The sequence below is a fragment of the Heterodontus francisci genome, chromosome 14 (genome assembly GCF_036365525.1).
Source record: "Heterodontus francisci isolate sHetFra1 chromosome 14, sHetFra1.hap1, whole genome shotgun sequence".
In the NCBI taxonomy this organism is placed as follows: Eukaryota; Metazoa; Chordata; class Chondrichthyes; order Heterodontiformes; family Heterodontidae; genus Heterodontus; species Heterodontus francisci.
The window spans coordinates 20,523,265-20,547,983 of record NC_090384.1 but is presented as its reverse complement, the minus strand read 5'-3'; positions in this window follow the sequence as shown (position 1 = coordinate 20,547,983).

Here is a 24,719-nt window from a genome sequence, read left to right as displayed (position 1 = left end):
CCCTGCTCCCTCCCACAAATACCTCTTCCTTTCCCCATTCCCTCACAATCACCACTTCTCCTCCCCACTCCCTCCCACAATCTCTACTTCTCCTCCCCGCTCCCGCCCAAAATCACCAATTCTCCTCCCCATTCCCTCCCACAATCACCACTTTTCCTCCCCGCTCCCTCCCACAATCACCTCTTCCTTTCCCCATTCCCTCCCGCAATCACCACTTATCCTCCCTGCTCCCTCCCACAATCACCTCTTCCTTTCCCCATTCGCTCCCACAATCATCTCTTCTCCTCCCCACTCCCTCCCACAATCTCCACTTCTCCTCGCCACTCCCTCCCACAATCACCACTTCTCATCCCATTCCGTCTCACAATCAGTTCTCCTCTGCATTCCCACCCACAATCACCACTTCTCCACCAATTCCCTCTCACAATCGCCACTTCTCTTCCCTGCTCCCTCCTAAAATCACCACTTCTCCTCTGCATTCCCTCCCACAATCAGCACTTCTCCTCCCCATTCCCTCTCACAATCACCACTTCTCCTCCCCACTCCCTCCCCGAATCAACACTTCTCCTCCGCATTCCCTCCCACAATCACCACTTCTCCTCCGCATTCCCTCCCACAATCTCCACTTCTCCTCCCTGCTCCCTCCCACAATCACCTCTTCCTTTCCCCATTCCCTCCCACAATCACCACTCTTTGTTCTCCTACCTGCTCCCTCCCACAATCATCTCTTCCTTACCCCATTCCCTCCCACAATCACCACTTCTCCTCCCTGCTCCTTCCCACAATCACCTCTTCTTTTCCCCATTTCCTCCCACAATCACCACTTCTCCACCCATTCCCTCTCACAATCACCACTTCTCCCCATTCCCTCTCACAATCACCACTTCTCCTCCGCATTCCCCCTCACAATCAACACTTCTCCTCTCCGCTCCCTCTCACAATCTCAACTTCTCCTCCCCGCTCCATCCCACGATCTCCACTTCTCCTCCCCGCTCCCTCCCACAATCACCACTTCTCCTCCCATTCCCTCTCACAATCACCACTTCTCCTCCCCATTCCCTCTCAAAATCACGACTTCTCCTCCCATTCACTCTCACAATCACCACTTCTCCTCCCCATTCCTTCTCACAATCTCCACTTCTCCTCCCTGCTCCCTCCCACAATCACCCCTTCTCCTCCGCGCTCCCTCCCACAATCACCCCTTCTCCTCCGCATTCCCTCCCACATTCACCACTTCTCCTCTGCATTCCCTCCCACAATCACCACTTCTCCTCCCTGCTCCCTCCCACAATCACCTCTTCCTTTCCCCGTTCCATCCCACAATCACTTCTCCTCCCATTCCCTCTCACAATCACCACTTCTCCTCTCCGCTCCCTCCCACAATCACCACTTCTCCTCCCCGCTCCCTCCCACAATCACCACTTCTCCTCCCCGCCCCCTCCCACAATCACCACATCTCCTCCCCGCTCCATCCCACAATCACCACTTCTCCTCTCCGCCCCATCCCACAATCACCACTTCTCCTCCCCGCCCCATCCCACAATCACCACTTCTCCTCCCCGCCCCATCCCACAATCACCACTTCTCCTCTCCGCTCCCTCCCACAATCACCACTTCTCCTCTCCGCTCCCTCCCACAATCACCACTTCTCCTCTCCGCTCCCTCCCACAATCACCACTTCTCCTCTCCGCTCACTCCCACAATCACCACTTCTCCTCCCCGCTCACTCCCACAATCACCACTCCTCCCACAATCACCACTTCTCCTCCCCGCTCACTCCCACAATCACCACTTCTCCTCCCCGTGCTCTCAATTGCCGCTTCTCTTCCCTGCACGTCCCTGCTGTTCTCTCCTGCTCCTGCCTCTCCAGCTTTCTTGCCGCTCTCTTTCCGTCTCTGGGCAGGGAACAAGCGGCGGGATGGAGCGGCAAGCATGCGGGAGCAGAAGGAGTCGGGGAAGGGAAATGGCCATTGCGGGAGGGAGCGGGAAAGTGTTGGGGGGGGGAGGAGTGTGTGTGGAGATAGTGAAGGTGTGTCTTTCACATTTTCTTTGAAGCATTCCAAGTTTTTTGATGATGTGAGGTATCAGTATCTTTATGTGTTGCCGGGACACATGATGAAAGTGCTGTGAGTCAGTGAAGAATTTTGCAGCTTGAAGCACATCCCATGGCCTGAATTTTACTAGTCGACTGAAGGCAGGCTGGGCGGGCTGGAGAAGTGGTAAAATGGAGGCGGATAGTATCACTGGGGAAGAGCAACGTTATCACGTCAATACAGGGTATCATAAAAGGCAGCCAGGCTGGAAGAAGGCGGGAAGGTAAAATATTGATTTTACCGGGTTTTTCTAATTTTTCTTTGGGTGCACAGGAGCAGCGGCGATTCAGAACCTCGCCAGCTATTATCAGGCAAAGGCCTGATGTCAGTGTTGGCTGCAGTCAGCAGCCATTGTAAGCGGTAGCATGGCTTAGAAGGCAGGGTGGAGCTGGTTGGACAGCAGAAATAGCAATTGGGAGCAGAGGCAAATTCTACTTGAGTGCAGTCTCGGACTTGGCATCGCTATCTACGGAGCAAGTGGGGTGGGAGGCCCTCAGATCTGAGCGTGGCTATTTATCATCGCCTCATTCCCTCAGACTGCAAGACTTCCAGTGAGGAGGAACAGCAGAGAAGGAGAGAGCTGCAGTCATGGGCAGCAGCAACCAGAGGGGCACCAGGATCAGGAGCCTGGAAGCAGGCAGGGAGCAAGAGAGCACAGAGGGGCATGTAACCAGCCTCATATGCAAAGATGACAATACCCCCAGAGAGAGTCTACTGTTGGAGGCTCAACTTACTACAAATGTTGGAGCAGCAGTGTCGCCGAAGACTATGCCTCTCCAGGGAGTTACTGAGCTGTGTGCCATGATGGTGGAGAAGCTGAACGCTGTGGGGAGGGGATGGCACCTGATGCCTGTCACGCCGAAGGTCACCATGGTGCTGAATTTCTATGCCTCAGGATCATTCCAGGGCTCTTCTCGGGATATCTGTGGGATCTCACAATTTGCGGCTCTTCATTGCATCAAGATGGCCACCAATGCCAGGGTCACGAGGGCCAGCTAGTGCGTGTGCTTCCGCACTGATCCGAACAGTCAGGCAGAGAGGGCTCTAGAATTTGGGGCCATTGCTGGATTCCCCCAGGTGCAGGGTGTCATCGACTGCACACGTGACCATCAAGGTGCCCACAGACCAGGTGGTAGCCTTCGTCAATAGGAAGGACCTCCACTTGCTCAATGTAAAACTGGTCTGTGACCACCGCAATTAGTTCCTTCAGGTCTGAGCACAGTTCCTGGGAAGCTGCCATGGTGCCTACATACTAACACAGTCCCAGGTCCCCGATCTTTTCAGGGCCCCCCGTGTGACTTCAGGGATAGATACTGGGTGATAAAGGCTACCCACTGAAGAGATGGCTGCTGATGTCTGTGAGGAACCCAAGCACAGATGCAGTGGAGAGATGCCACATTTGTCATGGGACAACTCGAGTGATCATTGAGCAGGCCATAGACCTTCTGAAGATGAGGGCCACATGCCTGGAAAGATCTGGTGAGGCCCTTCAATATAGCCCAGCAAGGGTCTTGTGTATCGTGGTGGTTTGCTATGCTATACACAACCTGGCGCTACAGAGGGGAAAAGCTTTGAACAATGGAGCGCGATGCCTTCTCCATGATGAGAATATGGAGGGGAATGATGACCAAACACAACAGGATGAAGACCCCCGAGGGACAGCAGGCAGGCTGCAAGGGAAGCTCACGCATCACTAATACAGCCATGTTTCACATGAGCCTTAGTTACGCAGCTGGTCAATCCAATAAATTTTCCACTTTCTGCAGACCTGCTGTCTTGTCCTTGAATGCCCTTACCGTTTTTCTGCTGTCATCGTCACGAGGCACCAGCCTCCCTCGGTGTGCTGTATCACATCACACCCTGTGCAGGAGCCAGTGAACTGTTTAAAGAAGTAAAGGATTCTCTCAGTGGTGCACAATATCACAGTTCATTTAAAACAAGAACATATCAAGGTGACTGTTACGACCAGGTGCGAAAGGTGTCTAGGGGTCTGTTACTGTCTTCAATTGGTCTTATTGTAACTGGGTTTAATTTTAAACACCCTGTGTTTTGAGCTCCCCCTTTGTTAATCCTGTTAACAGCTTTCCAATTATAAGACAAAGAAACCAATTCACCCAGGTTTTCTGAGGTTTAAAGAAGAAAGATGAAATTTTATTTGAGCTTAAGCTCTAATACGATTCACGCCTACGGATATACGACGCGCCCATGCACACGCGATACACACATGCAAACAGACAGAAAAGAGGAGAGGAAAATATAGTAGAGAGGGGTTTGAGGCAATTTCAGGAGAGTTTCTTGTTTACTGTGCTTCCAGCTCACTTGATTGTAGATACTGTTGCTGTTCATCAGGGCTCAGTGTTCTTCTTAAACCTTGTTTACATAGGAGACTTTTCTCTCTTTGAGGTTCACATATTTTCACAAGATTCAGTTCTGTGGGAAAGAGATGGAAGCAGGCAGGACTGGAGAGAAAGGTTCTGTTCCAACCGGGAGCACATGACTTTGAGTTCAAATTCAAAACCTCCAACAGTCAGTCAGTCATGTGACCAAAACTGGTCTGACCACTACTTCTGTGTATTGGGGAAGCAACGACTGGGTCCCCATTGTTCCAACACTGTCGGTTACTGTGCAAATGTCTTTCCAGTTAGGGGCTTGCAATTTTAAGTTTTAATGTTCATGTGGCGAAATCATGTGTGCCTCAGTCTTGGCAGGTGGGGGGGGGGGGTTTGCCTGACAGTGATATTAGGATCTAACCCCATGCAACTTAGTGCAGCTATGTGGACTTTTTAATGCATTTGTGGGTGCTTCTATATGGTGCTCCCCCTGCACTGTTAGCTGACGTGGAGGCAGGCTGTTGGCCTTTCTGTTCCGTGGCCTTCAATAATTGTGGTGGTCATCATCTAGTTGTCTGAGGCCTGCATGGCTCTAGCATATTGAGGGCCTCCTCCACAGATGTAGGAGCCCCATCTGTCTCTATGGCCTCATGAAACACTGGTGTCACAGTCAGAGTGGCTGAGGAGCTGTTGTCCACACCAGGAGCACTCTGCGAGGGGGCCACAGATGCTGTACATAGCCGTTCCTCCACTGTTTCAGGGCACACATGTCCCTCCCTGATCACCTGAGGAGTCTGAAGACCTGGTGATGATGCCAGGCATCTCGACCCCTCTCGTCCAGCCATTGCCACAGAGCTGATGCAGGAGGTGATAGCATGCTGGTTTGGTCATACTTCTGGCATCAACTGGATGGTATACTGGATATGGTTCTCCACGTTGGTCACCAATCTCTCGATGGAGGATGCCATGCATGCACACACCAGTGTTATGGCTGCTTTCAAGGCCTGCAAGGACTCCATCGTCTGTGCATGGATGCGCATAGCCTTTGAAAGATGTTCCTGCACCTCACGCTGCAGTTCCTGCAACTGTTGCCTTGTGGATGCCTCCAAAGGCGTGTCATCAGCCTGAAACTCAGCATCATCATGCCCTTCTGCAGTTCTCCAAGCATGAGTGACCTTGTCTATCACTGCCTTTGTCAACTGCTGTGGCGCATCTGAGCACCAGAATGTGCACCCTCCTCGGTGGGAGACTGTCTTTCAGGTTCGGTGACTGGCAGCTCTTTTCTATGACTTGTAATAGACCTAAGAATGAGGACTGTACACTTTTCAACATGTCCTTCTAACTAATCATCCGGAGCTGCATGTAAGCAGTGGTGCACACATGGGCACAATCCTCTGTGCTTACCAGAGGGTCTCTTGTGTCTATCTATTAGGCTACTCATTCTCTCGGGCCTCCACACCCATCTCACCATCCACAATAGCCTGACCTGCCTCCATTCCAACCAGCTCCAGTGCTTCTTCCTCCAAGGGAGTCTGAATTACCATGTAGGGCACATCACCCCTGGTTCTGGACATCTCCCCAGCATTATGAGCTCTCTTCTGCAAACACATACTTTCCCATTGTTAGTCACTCATCAAAGAGAGGCACAACTCCTATGTTGATGGCAGCCTGACTGTCCCACGTGATACTACAGGCAAGCTTCTCATCTGGCTAATCAGCACTGGCTGTGCAACAGTCACCTCTGCCTAACCAGTGTCCTGCACAGAGAGACTAAAATGCATCTGATAGCCGGAGCTGATGTCTGGCCATCTCCATTGCCAGGATGGCCACCCCTTTCTCCTATCTCGTATTCATCCTCAGTAACACTTGAGGATGCCAGCTTAATGTGATGCGTTGCACTCACCTTGCCAGACCCCATCAGGTCATTGACCCCTTTTTTGGCGCTGCGGATATGCGGGACAACCCCACGACTGCTGACTGCCTCTGCAATCTCCACCCAGGCCTGCTTAGTCTGCTGCACCAGTCTCCTCCTGCTATCCTGGGGAAACAGGATTTCCCTCCGCTCCCTTACAGCCTGGAGGAGTACCTCCAGGGATGCATCGCTGAATCTTGAGGCTATTCTTGATCGAGCTTAGACCATTTTTCAACTTGCACTGCTGCAGGGCTCTCTCCCTGCTCTCTTCAGGGCTTCTGCATTATCCTGTGTTGCTGCCTGGCTTTAAAGATGGCACCAGCGATTAATGATTAGGAATTACCCCCGCTCCCTGACCTCCCTTGCCTGCTGGCCCTTAATTGGCTGGCCCTGATAATATTGTGAGCAAAACCCCACCTCCTCCGCCCCCCCGCCCATGCAGCCTTGCCATCTACTTTCAGCCGAAGTGGCAGGAGTCACATTCTTCACATAAAATTCAGCCTGTTTCACTGTAGTACCTGGAGTGCTTACTGCCCATATTATTGAACTTCACTATTGAACCAGTAGAGGGGGAGCTGGCTGCACAGAGCTCAGGGTTCAGTGTAGACAGAGCTGGGAGAGAGCAGAAACAAAACCAAGTAAAATAATAACAGCAAACTAAATCTCAATGTGTAACATACTGTCAAATGACCAATCACTGAGGGAAACCACATGTCTCATTCTGTACATCCTACCTCCCTCTCTATCTCTTACAGTCTGTCTCATTCTGTACATCCTACCTCCCTCTCTATCTCTTACAGTCTGTCTCATTCTGTACACCCTCCCTCTCTATCTCTTATAGTCTGTCTCATTCTGTACACCCTCCCTCTCTATCTCTTATAGTCTGTCTCATTCTGTACATCCTACCTCCCTCTCTATCTCTTACAGTCTGTCTCATTCTGTACACCCTCCCTCTCTATCTCTTATAGTCTGTCTCATTCTGTACATCTTACCGCCCTCTCTATCTCTTATAGTCTGTCTCATTCTGTACATCCTCTCTATCTTTTACAGTCTGTCTCATTCTGTACATCCTCCCTCCCTCTATCTTTTATACTCTGTCTCATTCTATACATCCTGCCTCACTCGCTATCTTATAGTCTGTTTCATTCTCTACATCCTCCCTTCCTCTCTATCTCTTATATTTTGTCTCATTCTGTACATCCCCCCTCCCTCTCTATCTCTTATAGTCTGTCTCATTCTGTACATCCTCCCTTCCTCTCTATCTCTCATAGTCTGTCTCATTCTGTACATCCTCCGTCTGTATCTCTTACAGTCCGTCTCATTCTGTACATCCTCCCGCTCTCTCTATCTCTTATAGTTTGTCTCATTCTGTACATCCTCCCTCCCTCTCTATCTCTTATAGTTTGTCTCATTCTGTACATCCTCCGTCTCTATCTCTTACAGTCCGTCTCATTCTGTACATCCTCCTGCTCTCTCTATCTCTTATAGTCTGTCTCATTCTGTACATCCTCCTTCCCTCTCTATCTCTTATAGTCTGTCTCATTCTGTACATTCTCCCGCTCTCTCTATCCCTTATAGTCTGTCTCATTCTGTACATCCTCCTTCCCTCTCTATCCCTTATAGTCTGTCTCATTCTGTCCATCCTCCCTTCCTCTCTCTTATATTCTGTCTCATTCTGTACATCCTCTCTATCTCTTATAGTCCCTGTACATCCACCCTCTATATCTCTAACAGTCTGTCTCATTCTGTGCATCCTCTCGATCTCTTGTAGTCTCTGTGTGTCCTCCCTCTCTCTCTATCTCTTACAGTCTGTCTCATTCTGTGCATCCTCTCTCTCTATCTCTTATAGTCTCTGCTCATCCTCTCGCTCTCTCTCTCTTATAATCTGTCCCATTCTGTACACCTCCCACCCTATCTCTTATAGTCTGTCCCATTCTGTACATCCTCCCTCCTTCTCTATCTCTTATAGTCTGTCTCATTCTGTACATCCTCCCGCTCTCTCTATCTCTTATAGTCTGTCTCATTCTGTACATCCTCCTTCCCTCTCTATCTCTTATAGTCTGTCTCATTCTGTACATCCTCCTGCTCTCTCTATCCCTTATAGTCTGTCTCATTCTGTACATCCTCCCACTCTCTCTATCCCTTATAGTCTGTCTCATTCTGTACATCCTCCTTCCATCTCTATCTCTTATTGTCTGACTCATTCTGTACATCCTCCCGCTCTCTCTATCCCTTATAGTCTGTCTCATTCTGTCCATCCTCCCTCCCTCTCTCTTATATTCTGTCTCATTTTGTACATCCTCTCTATCTCTTATAGTCCCTGTACATCCACCCAACAGTCTGTCTCATTCTGTGCATCCTCTCGATCTCTTGTAGTCTCTGTGCGTCCTCCCTCTCTCTCTATCTCTTACAGTCTGTCTCATTCTGTGCATCCTCTCTCTCTATCTCTTATAGTCTCTGTACATCCTCTCGCTCTCTCTCTCTTATAATCTGTCCCATTCTGTACACCTCCCTCCCTATCTCTTATAATCTGTCCCATTCTGTACACCTCCCTCCCTATCTCTTATAGTCTGTCCCATTCTGTACATCCTCCCTCCTTCTCTATCTCTTATAGTCTGTCCCATTCTGTACATGCTCCCACTCTCTCTATCTCTTATAGTCTGTCTCATTCTGTACATCCTCCCTCCCTCGATCTTTTATATTCTGTCTCATTCTATACATCCTCCCTCTCTATCTCTTATAGTCTGTCTCATTCTGTACATCCTCCCTCCCTCTCTATCTCTGATAGTCTGTCTCATTCTGTACATCCTCCCTCCCTCTCTATCTCTGATAGTCTGTCTCATTCTGTACATCCTCCCTCCCTCTCTATCTCTTATGGTCTGTCTCATTCTGTACGTCCTCCCGTTCTCTCTCTATCTCTTGTGGTCTGTCTCATTCTGTTCATCCTCCCTCCCTCTCTATCTCTGATAGTCTGTCTCATTCTGTACATCCTCCCTCCCTCTCTATCTCTGATAGTCTGTCTCATTCTGTACGTCCTCCCGTTCTCTCTCTATCTCTTGTGGTCTGTCTCATTCTGTTCATCCTCCTTCTCTATCTCTTATAGTCTGTCCCATTCTGTACATCCTCCCTCCCTCTCTATCTCTGATAGTCTGTCTCATTCTGTACATCCTCCCACTCTCTCTATCTCTGATAGTCTGTCCCATTCTGTACATCCTCCCTCCCTCTTATGTCTTATTCACTGTCTCATTCTGTACATCCTCCATCTCTATCTCTTGTAGTCTGTCTCATTCTGTACATCCTCCCACTCTATCTCTTATAGTCTGTCCCATTCTGTACATCCTCCCTCCCTCTCTTTCTCTTTTCGTCTTCTCATTCTGTACCTCCTCCCTCTCTATCTCTTATAGTCTGTCCCATTCTGTACATCCTCCATCCCTCTTATGTCTTATTCACTGTCTCATTCTGTACATCTTCCTGCTCTCTCTAGTTGTCTGCCTCTTTCTGTACAGTCTCCCACTCTCTCTAACTCTTATAGTCTGTCTCATTCTGTACATCTTCCCACTCTCTCTAGTTGTCTACCTCTTTCTGTACAGTCTCCCACTCTCTCTAACTCTTATAGTCTGTCTCATTCTGTACATCTTCCCACTCTCTCTAGTTGTCTACCTCTTTCTGTACAGTCTCCCACTCTCTCTAACTCTTATAGTCTGTCTCATTCTGTACATCTTCCCACTCTCTCTAGTTGTCTACCTCTTTCTGTACAGTCTCCCACTCTCTCTATCTCTTATAGTTCATCTGTACATCCTCCCTCCCTCTCTATCTCTTATATTCCGTCTTATATTCCGTCTCATTCTGTACATCCTCCCGCTCTCTCTGTTATAGTTTGTCTCATTCTGTACATCCTCCCGCCCTCTCTATCTCTTATATTCAGTCTCAATCTGTACATCCTCCCTCTCTATCTCTTATGGTCTGTCTCAGTCTGCACATCCTCCCGTTCTCTCCCTATCTCTTATAGTCTGTCTCATTCAGTACATCCTCCCCATCTTTCTATTCGAAACAGTCTGGCTCATTCTGTACATTCTCCCACTCTATCTCTTTTAGTCTGTCTCATTCTGTACATCCTCCCGCCCTCTCTATCTCTTTTCGTCTGTCTCATTCTGTACATCCTTCCTCCCTCTCTCTTATATTCAGTCTCAATCTGTACATCCTCCCTCTCTATCTCTTATGGTCTGTCTCAGTCTGCACATCCTCCCGTTCTCTCCCTATCTCTTATAGTCTGTCTCATTCAGTACATCCTCTCCATCTTTCTATTCGAAACAGTCTGGCTCATTCTGTACATTCTCCCACTCTATCTCTTTTAGTCTGTCTCATTCTGTACATCCTCCCGCCCTCTCTATCTCTTTTCGTCTGTCTCATTCTGTACATCCTTCCTCCCTCTCTCTTATATTCTGTCTCATTCTGTACATCCTCTCTATCTCTTATAGTCTCTGTACATCCCCCCTCTATATCTCTTACAGTCTGTCCCATTCTGTGCGTCCTCCCTCTCTCTCTGTCTCTTACAGTCTGTCTCATTCTGTACATCTTCCCGCTCTTTCTGTCTCTTATCTGTCTCATTCTGTGCATCCTCTCTCTCTATCTCTTATAGTCTCTGTACATCCTCCCACTCTCTCTATCCCTTACAGTCTGTCCCATTCTGTACATCCTCCCTCCCTATCTCTTATTGTCTGTCCCATTCTGTACATCCTCCCTCCCTCTTATGTCTTATTCCCTATCTCATTCTGTACGTCCTCCCGTTCTCTCTCTATCTCTTGTGGTCTGTCTCATTCTGTTCATCCTCCTTCTCTATCTTTTATCGTCTGTCCCATTCTGTACATCCTCCCTCCCTCTTGTGTCTTATTCACGGTCTCATTCTGTACATCCTCCCGCTCTCTCTATCTCTTATAGTCTGTCTCATTCCGTACATCCTCCCGCTCTCTCTCTAACAGCCTGTCTCATTCTGTACATCCTCCCTCCCCTTTTTAATCTCTCTGTTCACCCTCCCCTTCCTCTATATTTATAACACCTTTCCCCCTCTCTATCTCGATAAACACTCTCTCTCTGTACCCAATTTACACAGTGCTGCTATCTCAGTTGACTTCAGTCTCATCTTTCTGCATCGCAGACGACATGCAATTCAGTCAACATCTTTGCCCTGCCTGTAACACAGTTGCAATCGCCACAATTTAGCTTTGATCTCTGACATTGTATTGTTCAAGGGAAGGATAAATCTTACAGCTGCTTGGTTGAAGTTTTAGATTTTAGATTTAGAGACACAGCACTGAAACAGGCCCTTCGGCCCACCGAGTCTGTGCTGACCATTACCCACCCATTTATACTAATCCTACATTCCTACCACATCCTCACCTGTCCCTCTATTTCCCTACCACCTACCTATACAAGTGGCAATTTACCATGGCCAATTCGCCTATCAACCTGCAAGTCTTTTTGGCCGTGGGAGGAAACCGGAGCACCCGGAGGAAACCCACGCAGACACAGGGAGAACTTGCAAACTCCACACAGGCAGTACCCAGAATTGAACACGGGTCGCTGGAGCTGTGAGGCTGCGGTGCTAACCACTGCGCCGCCCTATTTGTTGCAGAAGAAGACTAGAGGAAATGAAAGAATTCTGGCTTCTGGCAGCGAGATGAAGAAAGACTGCTACTTTTAACAAAGATGAGAAAAGCTCTGTTTCTAAATGACTTGTGTCAGAAGAACTCACCCCTTCTTGTGTCAATCATTCCCAACAGGCCAATACTGAGGGGTGGATCTGTAGACTGGTCAGTTCCAATTTTACAACCTCCCCATACACCCTCCCCACCCCCACCTCCGCCTAACCTTACAACCTTACTTTTGCCAAGTATGAGGGGTGGTGATTTGTTTACACCTGACTAAATGATTCTTCCTTGGGCCTGAGCCAGGGATAATGACTTTATGACTTTATTGCTTGAAATCAGTATTCAGTGTTTAGAGTCCTGTATTAACTATTCATTTCCCAGATCTCAGTTCAGTGGCTGAGATCTAGATTGTGTAGACATCGTCAGGCAGTTTACAGGTTATTCCCAGGGGCGGCACAGTGGCGCAGTGGTTAACACCGCAGCCTCACAGCTCCAGCGACCCAGGTTCAATTCTGGGTACTGCCTGTGTGGAGTTTGCAAGTTCTCCCTGTGTGTGTGTGGGTTTCCTCCGGGTGCTCCGGTTTCCTCCCACATGCCAAAGACTTGCAGGTTGATAGGTAAATTGGCCATTATAAATTGTCCCTAGTATAGGTAGGTGGTAGGGAAATAGAGGGACAGGTGGGGATGTGGTAGGAATATGGAATTAGTGTAGGATTAGTATAAATGGGTGGTTGATGGTCGGCACAGACTCGGTGGGCCGAAGGGCCTGTTTCAGTGCTATATCTCTAAACATAAACATAAACATTGCGAAGCTAGAAGGCAACCATTCGGGCAATTTTATTGGCCAGCTTTGGTTGGACAGGGTCCTGATTCTGACTGCGTATCTGTCGGAGGTGCCTGCTGGACCAGGAGGTCCACACGCCTCATTGACGCTGCAGGGAAACTTTAAATGTTGACCTGTGGCCAATGAAAGTGAAGCAAGGCAGCTGGCTATCAGTGATAGTGTAGTGAGTCAAGGTGACAGGAATAAAGCACCATGCCCCAGAGATTGGATTGATCCAACAAATTCTGTAATTAACCGTATAGTAAGATTCAAACAATCTAAGTGACCAAGTGAGCTCCCTGATGGTTCACTGAGCTTCCTGGTGAGCAGCTGAACAGTGTTGACCAGGCCTATACTCGGATAGCTTATCTCGGCTGAGGCAGTAGTGTGAGCACTGGAATTGGCCTCGACATCCTCAAACAAGGATTTCTGTGACCCCTCCCCCACATCCCTCCAATCCCACCCCACTCCACTCCTGCTGGATGTGTGGTTGCCGGGTAACAACAGGATGGGCCTAGGCTCTGTTGCTCTTCTGGAGCCATATCCTAACAGAAGGAGAGCAGGATCGAAAATTTCCAAGCAGAAAGAGGAGAAGCTATCAATTGGCTCCAATTGTATTTCTAACATTTGTTCAGGTACCAAATCCACCACGTCCTTCACAGCCACCTGGGCCACACCTCTTCTGTGACCTTATGGTCGAACATGCCTTCACGTGCTGCTCATGTTGCCCTCTAACTCACCACTCAGACATCCATTAATACTCCATGGGTTGACTCCTCTATTTCTCTTTTCTGAGATTTTCATGTGGAGAATTTACTTCAGCCCTACTGGCTGCCTGCTTCCCATAGCCAGCCTGAAATGAACACTTTGTTAGGTGTCAGATTGCCTTAGGAACATAGGAAATTGGAGCAGGAGTAGGCCGCTCAGCCCCTCGAGCCTGCTCTGCCATTCATCATTGATGATCATTGTTGATCATCTACCTCTACGCCATTTTTCCCCTTTATCCCATATCCCTTGATGTCATTAGTATCCAGAAATCTATTAATTTCTGTCTTGAACATGCTCAATGATTGAGCTTCCACAGCCCTCTGAGATGGAGAATTCCAAAGATTCACCACCCTCTGAGTGAAGAAATTCCTCCACATCTCAGTCTTAAATTGCCTGCCCTTTATTCTGAGACTGTGTCCCTGGTTCTAGACACACCAGACAGAGGAAACATCTACCCTGTCATGCCCTGTAAGAATTTTGTCAGTGTCAACTCTCATTCTTCGAAACTCTAGCGAATACAGGCTCAGTTTCTGCAATCTCTCCTCACAAGACAATCCCGCCATCCCAGGGATTAGTCTGGTGAGCATCCATTTCACTCCCTCTATGGCAAGTATATCCTTCCTTAGATAAGGTGACCAAAACTGTACACAATACTCCAGGCACGGTCTCACTGAAGCTTTATACAACTGCAGCAAGCCATCTTTACTCCTGTACTCAAATCCCCTTGCAATGAAGGTCAACATATTGATTGCCTTCCTAATTGTTTGCTGCACCTGCATACCAGCTTTTAGTGACTCATGAAGAAGGACACCCAGATCCCTTTGGACATCTGCACTTCCCAAACTCTCACCATTTAAGAAATACTCTGCCTTTTTGTTTTTTCTACGAATGTGGGTCACTTCACTTTTGTTTTAGAGATACAGCACTGAAACAGGCCCTTCGGCCCACCGAGCCTGTGCCGACCAACAACCACCCATTTATACTAACCCTGCAGTAATCCCATATCACCTACCTACACTAGGGGCAATTTACAACGGCCAATTTACTTATCAGCCTGCAAGTCTTTGGCTGTGGGAGGAAACCGGAGCACCCGGCGAAAGCCCACATGGTCACAGGGAGAACTTGCAAACTCCGCACAGGCAGTACCCAGAATCGAACCTGGGTCCCTGCTAACCACTGCGCCACTGTGCCGTTATTTACCTTATATTCCATCTGAGCCTGGTTCGTCCTTCAGGTAAAAGGTTCCACACTAGATCCTGACTGACCTATTTCCAGCATTTACTGTCTCTGACCCCTTACTACCTGGGCTTAAGTCAAGACTTCCAAATAAAGGAAATGGAAGGCCTAAATAATCTGAAAGGGCTTAAATGCTGTTTTTGTCAGTGTTGAGAGACTGAGTTTGGTAAGATGCTGACAAACATTATGTGGGAGTCAGTGGATACTGGGAAAGTGCCAGGTGATTGGAATCAGAGTAATGTGGCACTTATATTTAAAGCTGGGGAGGGGGCAGGACAGTCACAGGCAACTACAGACCCATCAGTCTTAATTCAATTCAGTCTAAAATAATGGACTTAATTCTTAGGAATTAGCTTGAGTAATAATAACATAGTCAACAACAGTCAGCATGGATTCAGAAGAGGAAGATCTTGCCTGAGTAGCCTGCTTGAGATATTTGAGAGAGAGTGACAACCCGAGTTCACGATGGTAGACCTCACAGCATTGTGTACTTAGACTCCCACGGGGCATTGTATAAAGTTCAACCTGACAGATTCCCAGTCAAGCTTAAAGCTCTGGGGAGTCAGGGTATGGAGAAGGAAGTGGCTGAAGAGTATAGAACTGGTACAGAACAGTGCTTAGAAAAATTTGAGGGATAATGCCAGGGGCCAGAGTGGGGTGTTACTGTGCTCCAGAGCTCTGTAATGAAGCAGTGCTGCTTTCATTGGATTCTGAAACTCAACGTTAATTCATCACATTTGTCAATAACACCAACTTGGGCAGCGAAACTGGCAGAGGCAGGTTAGAAAATAAAACATGAGTTAAACGAAATTTGTTGACAGAAGCAGATGAAACTTAAAGCAGACAAGTGTGAAATGCTGCATTGGGGAAGGAGAAACAGAAAACGCATGCACTCCATGTAGCAAAGGGTGAAATTCAGAGATCTGGCAGTCTTCGACTCATGGATTAACATGTTCACTCCATGTAGATTAGCAATCAACAAAGACAACAGAAACTTAAATGCCAATATCCAAATAGTCCGATGCAAATCAGAGGTAATGATGATCACTATGAACAGGGCTCTGCTCAGTTCACACTCTCAGTACTGTGTCCAGTTCTAATCCTGACACACAAGGGAGACAGTCAAGAACAGGAAGCAGAGGAGAGGTGAATGCTGATCCCTGGTGTCGATCTCTGGTTATACATAATATCACATAAAAGGTACAGCACAGAAACAGGCCATTCATCCCCAAAGCACTATGCTAGTCCTCTTATCTAATTTCTTTGAAGCAGTCCATGCCCACATGCAGCAAGACCTGTACAACGTTCAGGCTTGTGCTGATAAGTGGCAAGTAACATTTGTCCCACACAAGTGCCAGGCAATGACCATCTCCAACAAGAGAGAATCTAACCATCTCCCCTTGACATTCAACAGCATTACCATCGCTGAATCCCCCAATATCAACATTCTGGGGGTTACCATTGACCAGAAACTGAACCAGACCAGCCACATAAATACTGTGGCGACAAGAGCAGGTCAGAGGCTGGGAATCCTGCGGCGAGTTAGTCACCTCCTGACTCCCCAAAGCCTGTCCAACATCTACAAGGCACAAGTCAGGAGTGTGATGGAATACTCTCCACTTCCTTGGATGGGTGCAGCCCTAACAACACTCAAGAGATTCACCACCATCCAGGTCAAAGCAGCCCACTTAATCGACACCCTAAAGGCCACCTTAAACATTCATTCCCTTCACTACCGACGCAAAGTGGCAGCAAGATGCACTGCAGCAACTCACCAAGGCTCCTTAGACAGCACCTTCCAAACCTGCAGCCTCTACCACCTAGAAGGACAAGGGCAACAGGTGCTTGGAAACACCGCCACCTGCAGGTTTCCCTCCAAGCCACACCATCCTGACTTGATCTATATCGCCGTTCCTTCACTGTCACTGGGTCAAAATCCTGGAATTCCCTTCCAAATAGCACTGATGGTGTACCTACACCCCAAGGACTTCAGTAGTTCAAGAAGGCATCTCATTACCACCTTCTGAAGGGCAATTAAAGATGGGCAATAAGACCTTAGCAGCAATGCTGACATCAGATGAATGATTTTTTTTTAAATTAGCATACCCTTGCAGTCCTTTCTGCCTCATGAGTTTATCTAGTTTTCACTTAAAAGCATCTATGACATTTGAATTAACAAGTCACTGTCATAGTGAGTTCAAAATTCTAATCTTATTAAATTTGGGTAAACATGTTTCTTTTGAATACCCAACTAATTAGTGACAATCTAATATTCATCTGTGCACTGAGATACTGAGGGAGAGACACTGAGATACTGAGGGAGACACACTGAGACACTGAGGGAGATACACTGAGACACTGAGGGAGAGACACTGAGATACTGAGGGAGACACACTGAGATACTGAGGGAGAGACACTGAGATACTGAGGGAGACACACTGAGACACTGAGGGAGACACACTGAGATACTGAGGGAGAGACACTGAGATACTGAGGGAGAGACACTGAGATACTGAGGGAGACACACTGAGACACTGAGGGAGACACACTGAGATACTGAGGGAGACACACTGAGATACTGAGGGAGACACACTGAGATACTGAGGGAGAGACACTGAGATACTGAGGGAGACACACTGAGATACTGAGGGAGACACACTGAGATACTGAGGGAGAGACACTGAGATACTGAGGGAGACACACTGAGATACTGAGGGTGAGATACTGAGGGAGACACACTGAGATACTGAGGGTGAGATACTGAGGGAGACACACTGAGACACTGAGGGAGACACACTGAGATACTGAGGGAGAGACACTGAGATACTGAGGGAGACACACTGAGATACTGAGGGTGAGATACTGAGGGAGACACACTGAGATACTGAGGGTGAGATACTGAGGAAGACACACTGAGATACTGAGGGAGATACACTGAGATACTGAGGGAGACACACTGAGATACTGAGGGAGACACACTGAAATACTGAGGGAGAGACACTGAGATACTGAGGGAGAGACACTGAGATACTGAGGGAGACACACTGAGATACTGAGGGTGAGATACTGAGGGAGACACACTGAGATACTGAGGGTGAGATACTGAGGAAGACACACTGAGATACTGAGGGAGATACACTGAGATACTGAGGGGGATACACTGAGATACTGAGGGAGACACACTGAGATACTGAAAGAGATACACTGAGATACTGAGGGTGATACACTGAAATACTGAGGGAGATATACTGAGGGAGACACACTGAGATACTGAGGGTGAGATACTGAGGGAGATATACTGAGATACTGAGGGAGATATACTGAGATACTGAGGGAGACACACTGAGATACTGAGGGAGATACACTGAGATACTGAGGGTTAGATACTGAGGGAGACACACTGAGATACTGAGGGAGATATACTGAGATACTGAGGGAGACACACTGAGATACTGAGGGGGATACACTGAGATACTGAGAGAGATACACAGAGATACTGAGAGAGATACACTGAGATACTGAGGGGGATACATGAGACACTGAGGGAGATACACTGAGATACTGAGGGAGATACACTGAGACACTGAGGGAGATACACTGAGATACTGAGGGAGATACACTGAGATACTGAGGGAGACACACTGAGATACTGAGGGAGATACACTGAGATACTGAGGGATATACACTGAGATACTGAGGGAGATACACTGAGATACTGAGGGAGACACACTGAGATACTGAGCGGGATACACTGAGATACTGAGAGAGATACACTGAGATACTGAGAGAGATACACTGAGATACTGAGGGGGATACATGAGACACTGAGGGAGATACACTGAGATACTGAGGGAGATACACTGAGACACTGAGGGAGATACACTGAGATACTGAGGGAGATACACTGAGATACTGAGGGAGACACACTGAGATACTGAGGGAGATACACTGAGATACTGAGGGAGATACACTGAGATACTGAGGGAGACACACTGAGATACTGAGGGAGACACACTGAAATACTGAGGGAGATATACTGAGATACTGAGGGAGACACACTGAGATACTGATGGTGAGATACTGAGGGAGACACACTGAGATACTGAGGGTGAGATACTGAGGGAGATATACTGAGATACTGAGGGAGATATACTGAGATACTGAGGGAGACACACTGAGATACTGAGGGAGATACACTGAGATACTGAGGGTTAGATACTGAGGGAGACACACTGAGATACTGAGGGGGATACACTGAGATACTGAGAGAGATACACTGAGATACTGAGGGGGATACATGAGACACTGAGGGAGATACACTGAGATACTGAGGGAGATACACTGAGACACTGAGGGAGATACACTGAGATACTGAGGGAGATACACTGAGATACTGAGGGAGACACACTGAGATACTGAGGGAGATACACTGAGATACTGAGGGATATACACTGAGATACTGAGGGAGATACACTGAGATACTGAGGGAGACACACTGAGATACTGAGGGGGATACACTGAGATACTGAGAGAGATACACTGAGATACTGAGAGAGATACACTGAGATACTGAGGGGGATACATGAGACACTGAGGGAGATACACTGAGATACTGAGGGAGATACACTGAGACACTGAGGGAGATACACTGAGATACTGAGGGAGATACACTGAGATACTGAGGGAGACACACTGAGATACTGAGGGAGATACACTGAGATACTGAGGGAGACACACTGAGATACTGAGGGGGATACACTGAGATACTGAGGGAGATACACTGAGATACTGAGGGGGATACATTGAGATACTGAGGGAGACACACTGAGATACTGAGAGAGATACACTGAGATACTGAAAGAGATACACTGAGATACTGAGGGGGATACACTGAGACACTGAGGGAGATACACTGAGATACTGAGGGAGATACACTGAGATACTGCGGGAGACATACTGAGATACTGAGGGAGATATACTGAGATACTGAGGGGGATGCACTGAGACACTGAGGGAGTTACACTGAGATACTGAGGGAGAAACACTGAGATACTGAGGGAGATATACTGAGATACTGAGGGAGACACACTGAGATACTGAGGGTGAGATACTGAGGGAGACACACTGAGATACTGAGGGTGAGATACTGAGGAAGACACACTGAGATACTGAGGGAGATACACTGAGATACTGAGGGAGACACACTGAGATACTGAGGGAGACACACTGAAATACTGAGGGAGATATACTGAGATACTGAGGGAGACACACTGAGATACTGAGGGTGAGATACTGAGGGAGACACACTGAGATACTGAGGGTGAGATACTGAGGGAGACACACTGAGATACTGAGGGAGATATACTGAGATACTGAGGGAGATATACTGAGATACTGAGGGAGACACACTGATATACTGAGGGAGATACACTGAGATACTGAGGGTGATATACTGAGATACTGAGAGAGATACACTGAGATACTGAGGGAGATACACTGAGATACTGAGGGTTAGATACTGAGGGAGACACACTGAGATACTGAGGGAGATATACTGAGATACTGAGGGATATACACTGAGATACTGAGGGAGATACACTGAGATACTGAGGGAGACACACTGAGATACTGAGGGGGATACACTGAGATACTGAGAGAGATACACTGAGATACTGAGGGGGATACACTCAGACACTGAGGGAGATACACTGAGATACTGAGGGAGAAACACTGAGATACTGAGGGAGATACACTGAGACACTGAGGGAGATACACTGAGATACTGAGGGGGCTACACTGAGATACTGAGGGAGATACACTGAGATACTGAGGGAGATACAGTGAGATACTGAAAGAGATACACTGAGATACTGAGGGTGAGATACTGAGGAAGACACACTGAGATACTGAGGGAGATACACTGAGATACTGAGGGAGACACACTGAGATACTGAGGGAGACACACTGAAATACTGAGGGAGATATCCTGAGATACTGAGGGAGACACACTGAGATACTGAGGGTGAGATACTGAGCGAGATATACTGAGATACTGAGGGAGATATACTGAGATACTGAGGGAGACACACTGAGACACTGAGGGAGATACACTGAGATACTGAGGGTGATATACTGAGATACTGAGAGAGATACACTGAGATACTGAGGGAGATACACTGAGATACTGAGGGTTAGATACTGAGGGAGACACACTGAGATACTGAGGGAGATATACTGAGATACTGAGAGAGATACACTGAGATACTGAGGGAGATACACTGAGATACTGAGGGATATACACTGAGATACTGAGGGAGATACACTGAGATACTGAGGGAGACAAACTGAGATACTGAGGCGGATACACTGAGATACTGAGAGAGATACACTGAGATACTGAGAGAGATACACTGAGATACTGAGGGGGATACATGAGACACTGAGGGAGATACACTGAGATACTGAGGGAGATACATTGAGACACTGAGGGAGATACACTGAGATACTGAGGGAGATACACTGAGATACTGAGGGAGACTCACTGAGATACTGAGGGAGATACACTGAGATACTGAGGGAGACACACTGAGATACTGAGGGGGATACACTGAGATACTGAGGGAGTTACACTGAGATACTGAGGGGGATACACTGAGATACTGAGGGAGACACACTGAGATACTGAAAGAGATACACTGAGATACTGAGGGTGATACACTGAGACACTGAGGGAGATACACTGAGATACTGAGGGAGATACACTGAGATACTGCGGGAGACACACTGAGATACTGAGGGAGATATACTGAGATACTGAGGGGGATACACTGAGACACTGAGGAAGATCCACTGAGATACTGAGGGAGAAACACTGAGATACTGAGGGAGATATACTGAGATACTGAGGGAGACACACTGAGATACTGAGGGTGAGATACTGAGGAAGACACACTGAGATACTGAGGGAGATACACTGAGATACTGAGGGAGACACACTGAGATACTGAGGGAGACACACTGAAATACTGAGGGAGACACACTGAGATACTGAGGGATATACACTGAGATACTGAGGGAGATACACTGAGATACTGAGGGAGACACACTGAGATACTGAGGGGGATACACTGAGATACTGAGAGAGATACACTGAGATACTGAGAGAGATACACTGAGATACTGAGGGGGATACATGAGACACTGAGGGAGATACACTGAGATACTGAGGGAGATACACTGAGACACTGAGGGAGATACACTGAGATACTGAGGGAGATACACTGAGATACTGAGGGAGACACACTGAGATACTGAGGGGGATACACTGAAATACTGAGGGAGATATACTGAGATACTGAGGGAGATATACTGAGATACTGAGGGAGATATACTGAGATACTGAGGGAGACACACTGAGATACTGAGGGAGATACACTGAGATACTGAGGGTTAGATACTGAGGGAGACACACTGAGATACTGAGGGGGATACACTGAGATACTGAGAGAGATACACTGAGATACTGAGAGAGATACACTGAGATACTGAGGGGGATACATGAGACACTGAGGGAGATACACTGAGATACTGAGGGAGATACACTGAGACACTGAGGGAGATACACTGAGATACTGAGGGAGATACACTGAGATACTGAGGGAGACACACTGAGATACTGAGGGAGATACACTGAGATACTGAGGGAGACACACTGAGATACTGAGGGGGATACACTGAGATACTGAGGGAGATACACTGAGATACTGAGGGGGATACATTGAGATACTGAGGGAGACACACTGAGATACTGAGAGAGATACACTGAGATACTGAAAGAGATACACTGAGATACTGAGGGGGATACACTGAGACACTGAGGGAGATACACTGAGATACTGAGGGAGATACACTGAGATACTGCGGGAGACATACTGAGATACTGAGGGAGATATACTGAGATACTGAGGGGGATGCACTGAGACACTGAGGGAGTTACACTGAGATACTGAGGGAGAAACACTGAGATACTGAGGGAGATATACTGAGATACTGAGGGAGACACACTGAGATACTGAGGGTGAGATACTGAGGGAGACACACTGAGATACTGAGGGTGAGATACTGAGGAAGACACACTGAGATACTGAGGGAGATACACTGAGATACTGAGGGAGACACACTGAGATACTGAGGGAGACACACTGAAATACTGAGGGAGATATACTGAGATACTGAGGGAGACACACTGAGATACTGAGGGTGAGATACTGAGGGAGACACACTGAGATACTGAGGGTGAGATACTGAGGGAGACACACTGAGATACTGAGGGAGATATACTGAGATACTGAGGGAGATATACTGAGATACTGAGGGAGACACACTGATATACTGAGGGAGATACACTGAGATACTGAGGGTGATATACTGAGATACTGAGAGAGATACACTGAGATACTGAGGGAGATACACTGAGATACTGAGGGTTAGATACTGAGGGAGACACACTGAGATACTGAGGGAGATATACTGAGATACTGAGGGATATACACTGAGATACTGAGGGAGATACACTGAGATACTGAGGGAGACACACTGAGATACTGAGGGGGATACACTGAGATACTGAGAGAGATACACTGAGATACTGAGGGGGATACACTCAGACACTGAGGGAGATACACTGAGATACTGAGGGAGAAACACTGAGATACTGAGGGAGATACACTGAGACACTGAGGGAGATACACTGAGATACTGAGGGGGATACACTGAGATACTGAGGGAGATACACTGAGATACTGAGGGAGATACAGTGAGATACTGAAAGAGATACACTGAGATACTGAGGGTGAGATACTGAGGAAGACACACTGAGATACTGAGGGAGATACACTGAGATACTGAGGGAGACACACTGAGATACTGAGGGAGACACACTGAAATACTGAGGGAGATATCCTGAGATACTGAGGGAGACACACTGAGATACTGAGGGTGAGATACTGAGCGAGATATACTGAGATACTGAGGGAGATATACTGAGATACTGAGGGAGACACACTGAGACACTGAGGGAGATACACTGAGATACTGAGGGTGATATACTGAGATACTGAGAGAGATACACTGAGATACTGAGGGAGATACACTGAGATACTGAGGGTTAGATACTGAGGGAGACACACTGAGATACTGAGGGAGATATACTGAGATACTGAGAGAGATACACTGAGATACTGAGGGAGATACACTGAGATACTGAGGGATATACACTGAGATACTGAGGGAGATACACTGAGATACTGAGGGAGACAAACTGAGATACTGAGGCGGATACACTGAGATACTGAGAGAGATACACTGAGATACTGAGAGAGATACACTGAGATACTGAGGGGGATACATGAGACACTGAGGGAGATACACTGAGATACTGAGGGAGATACATTGAGACACTGAGGGAGATACACTGAGATACTGAGGGAGATACACTGAGATACTGAGGGAGACTCACTGAGATACTGAGGGAGATACACTGAGATACTGAGGGAGACACACTGAGATACTGAGGGGGATACACTGAGATACTGAGGGAGTTACACTGAGATACTGAGGGGGATACACTGAGATACTGAGGGAGACACACTGAGATACTGAAAGAGATACACTGAGATACTGAGGGTGATACACTGAGACACTGAGGGAGATACACTGAGATACTGAGGGAGATACACTGAGATACTGCGGGAGACACACTGAGATACTGAGGGAGATATACTGAGATACTGAGGGGGATACACTGAGACACTGAGGAAGATCCACTGAGATACTGAGGGAGAAACACTGAGATACTGAGGGAGATATACTGAGATACTGAGGGAGACACACTGAGATACTGAGGGTGAG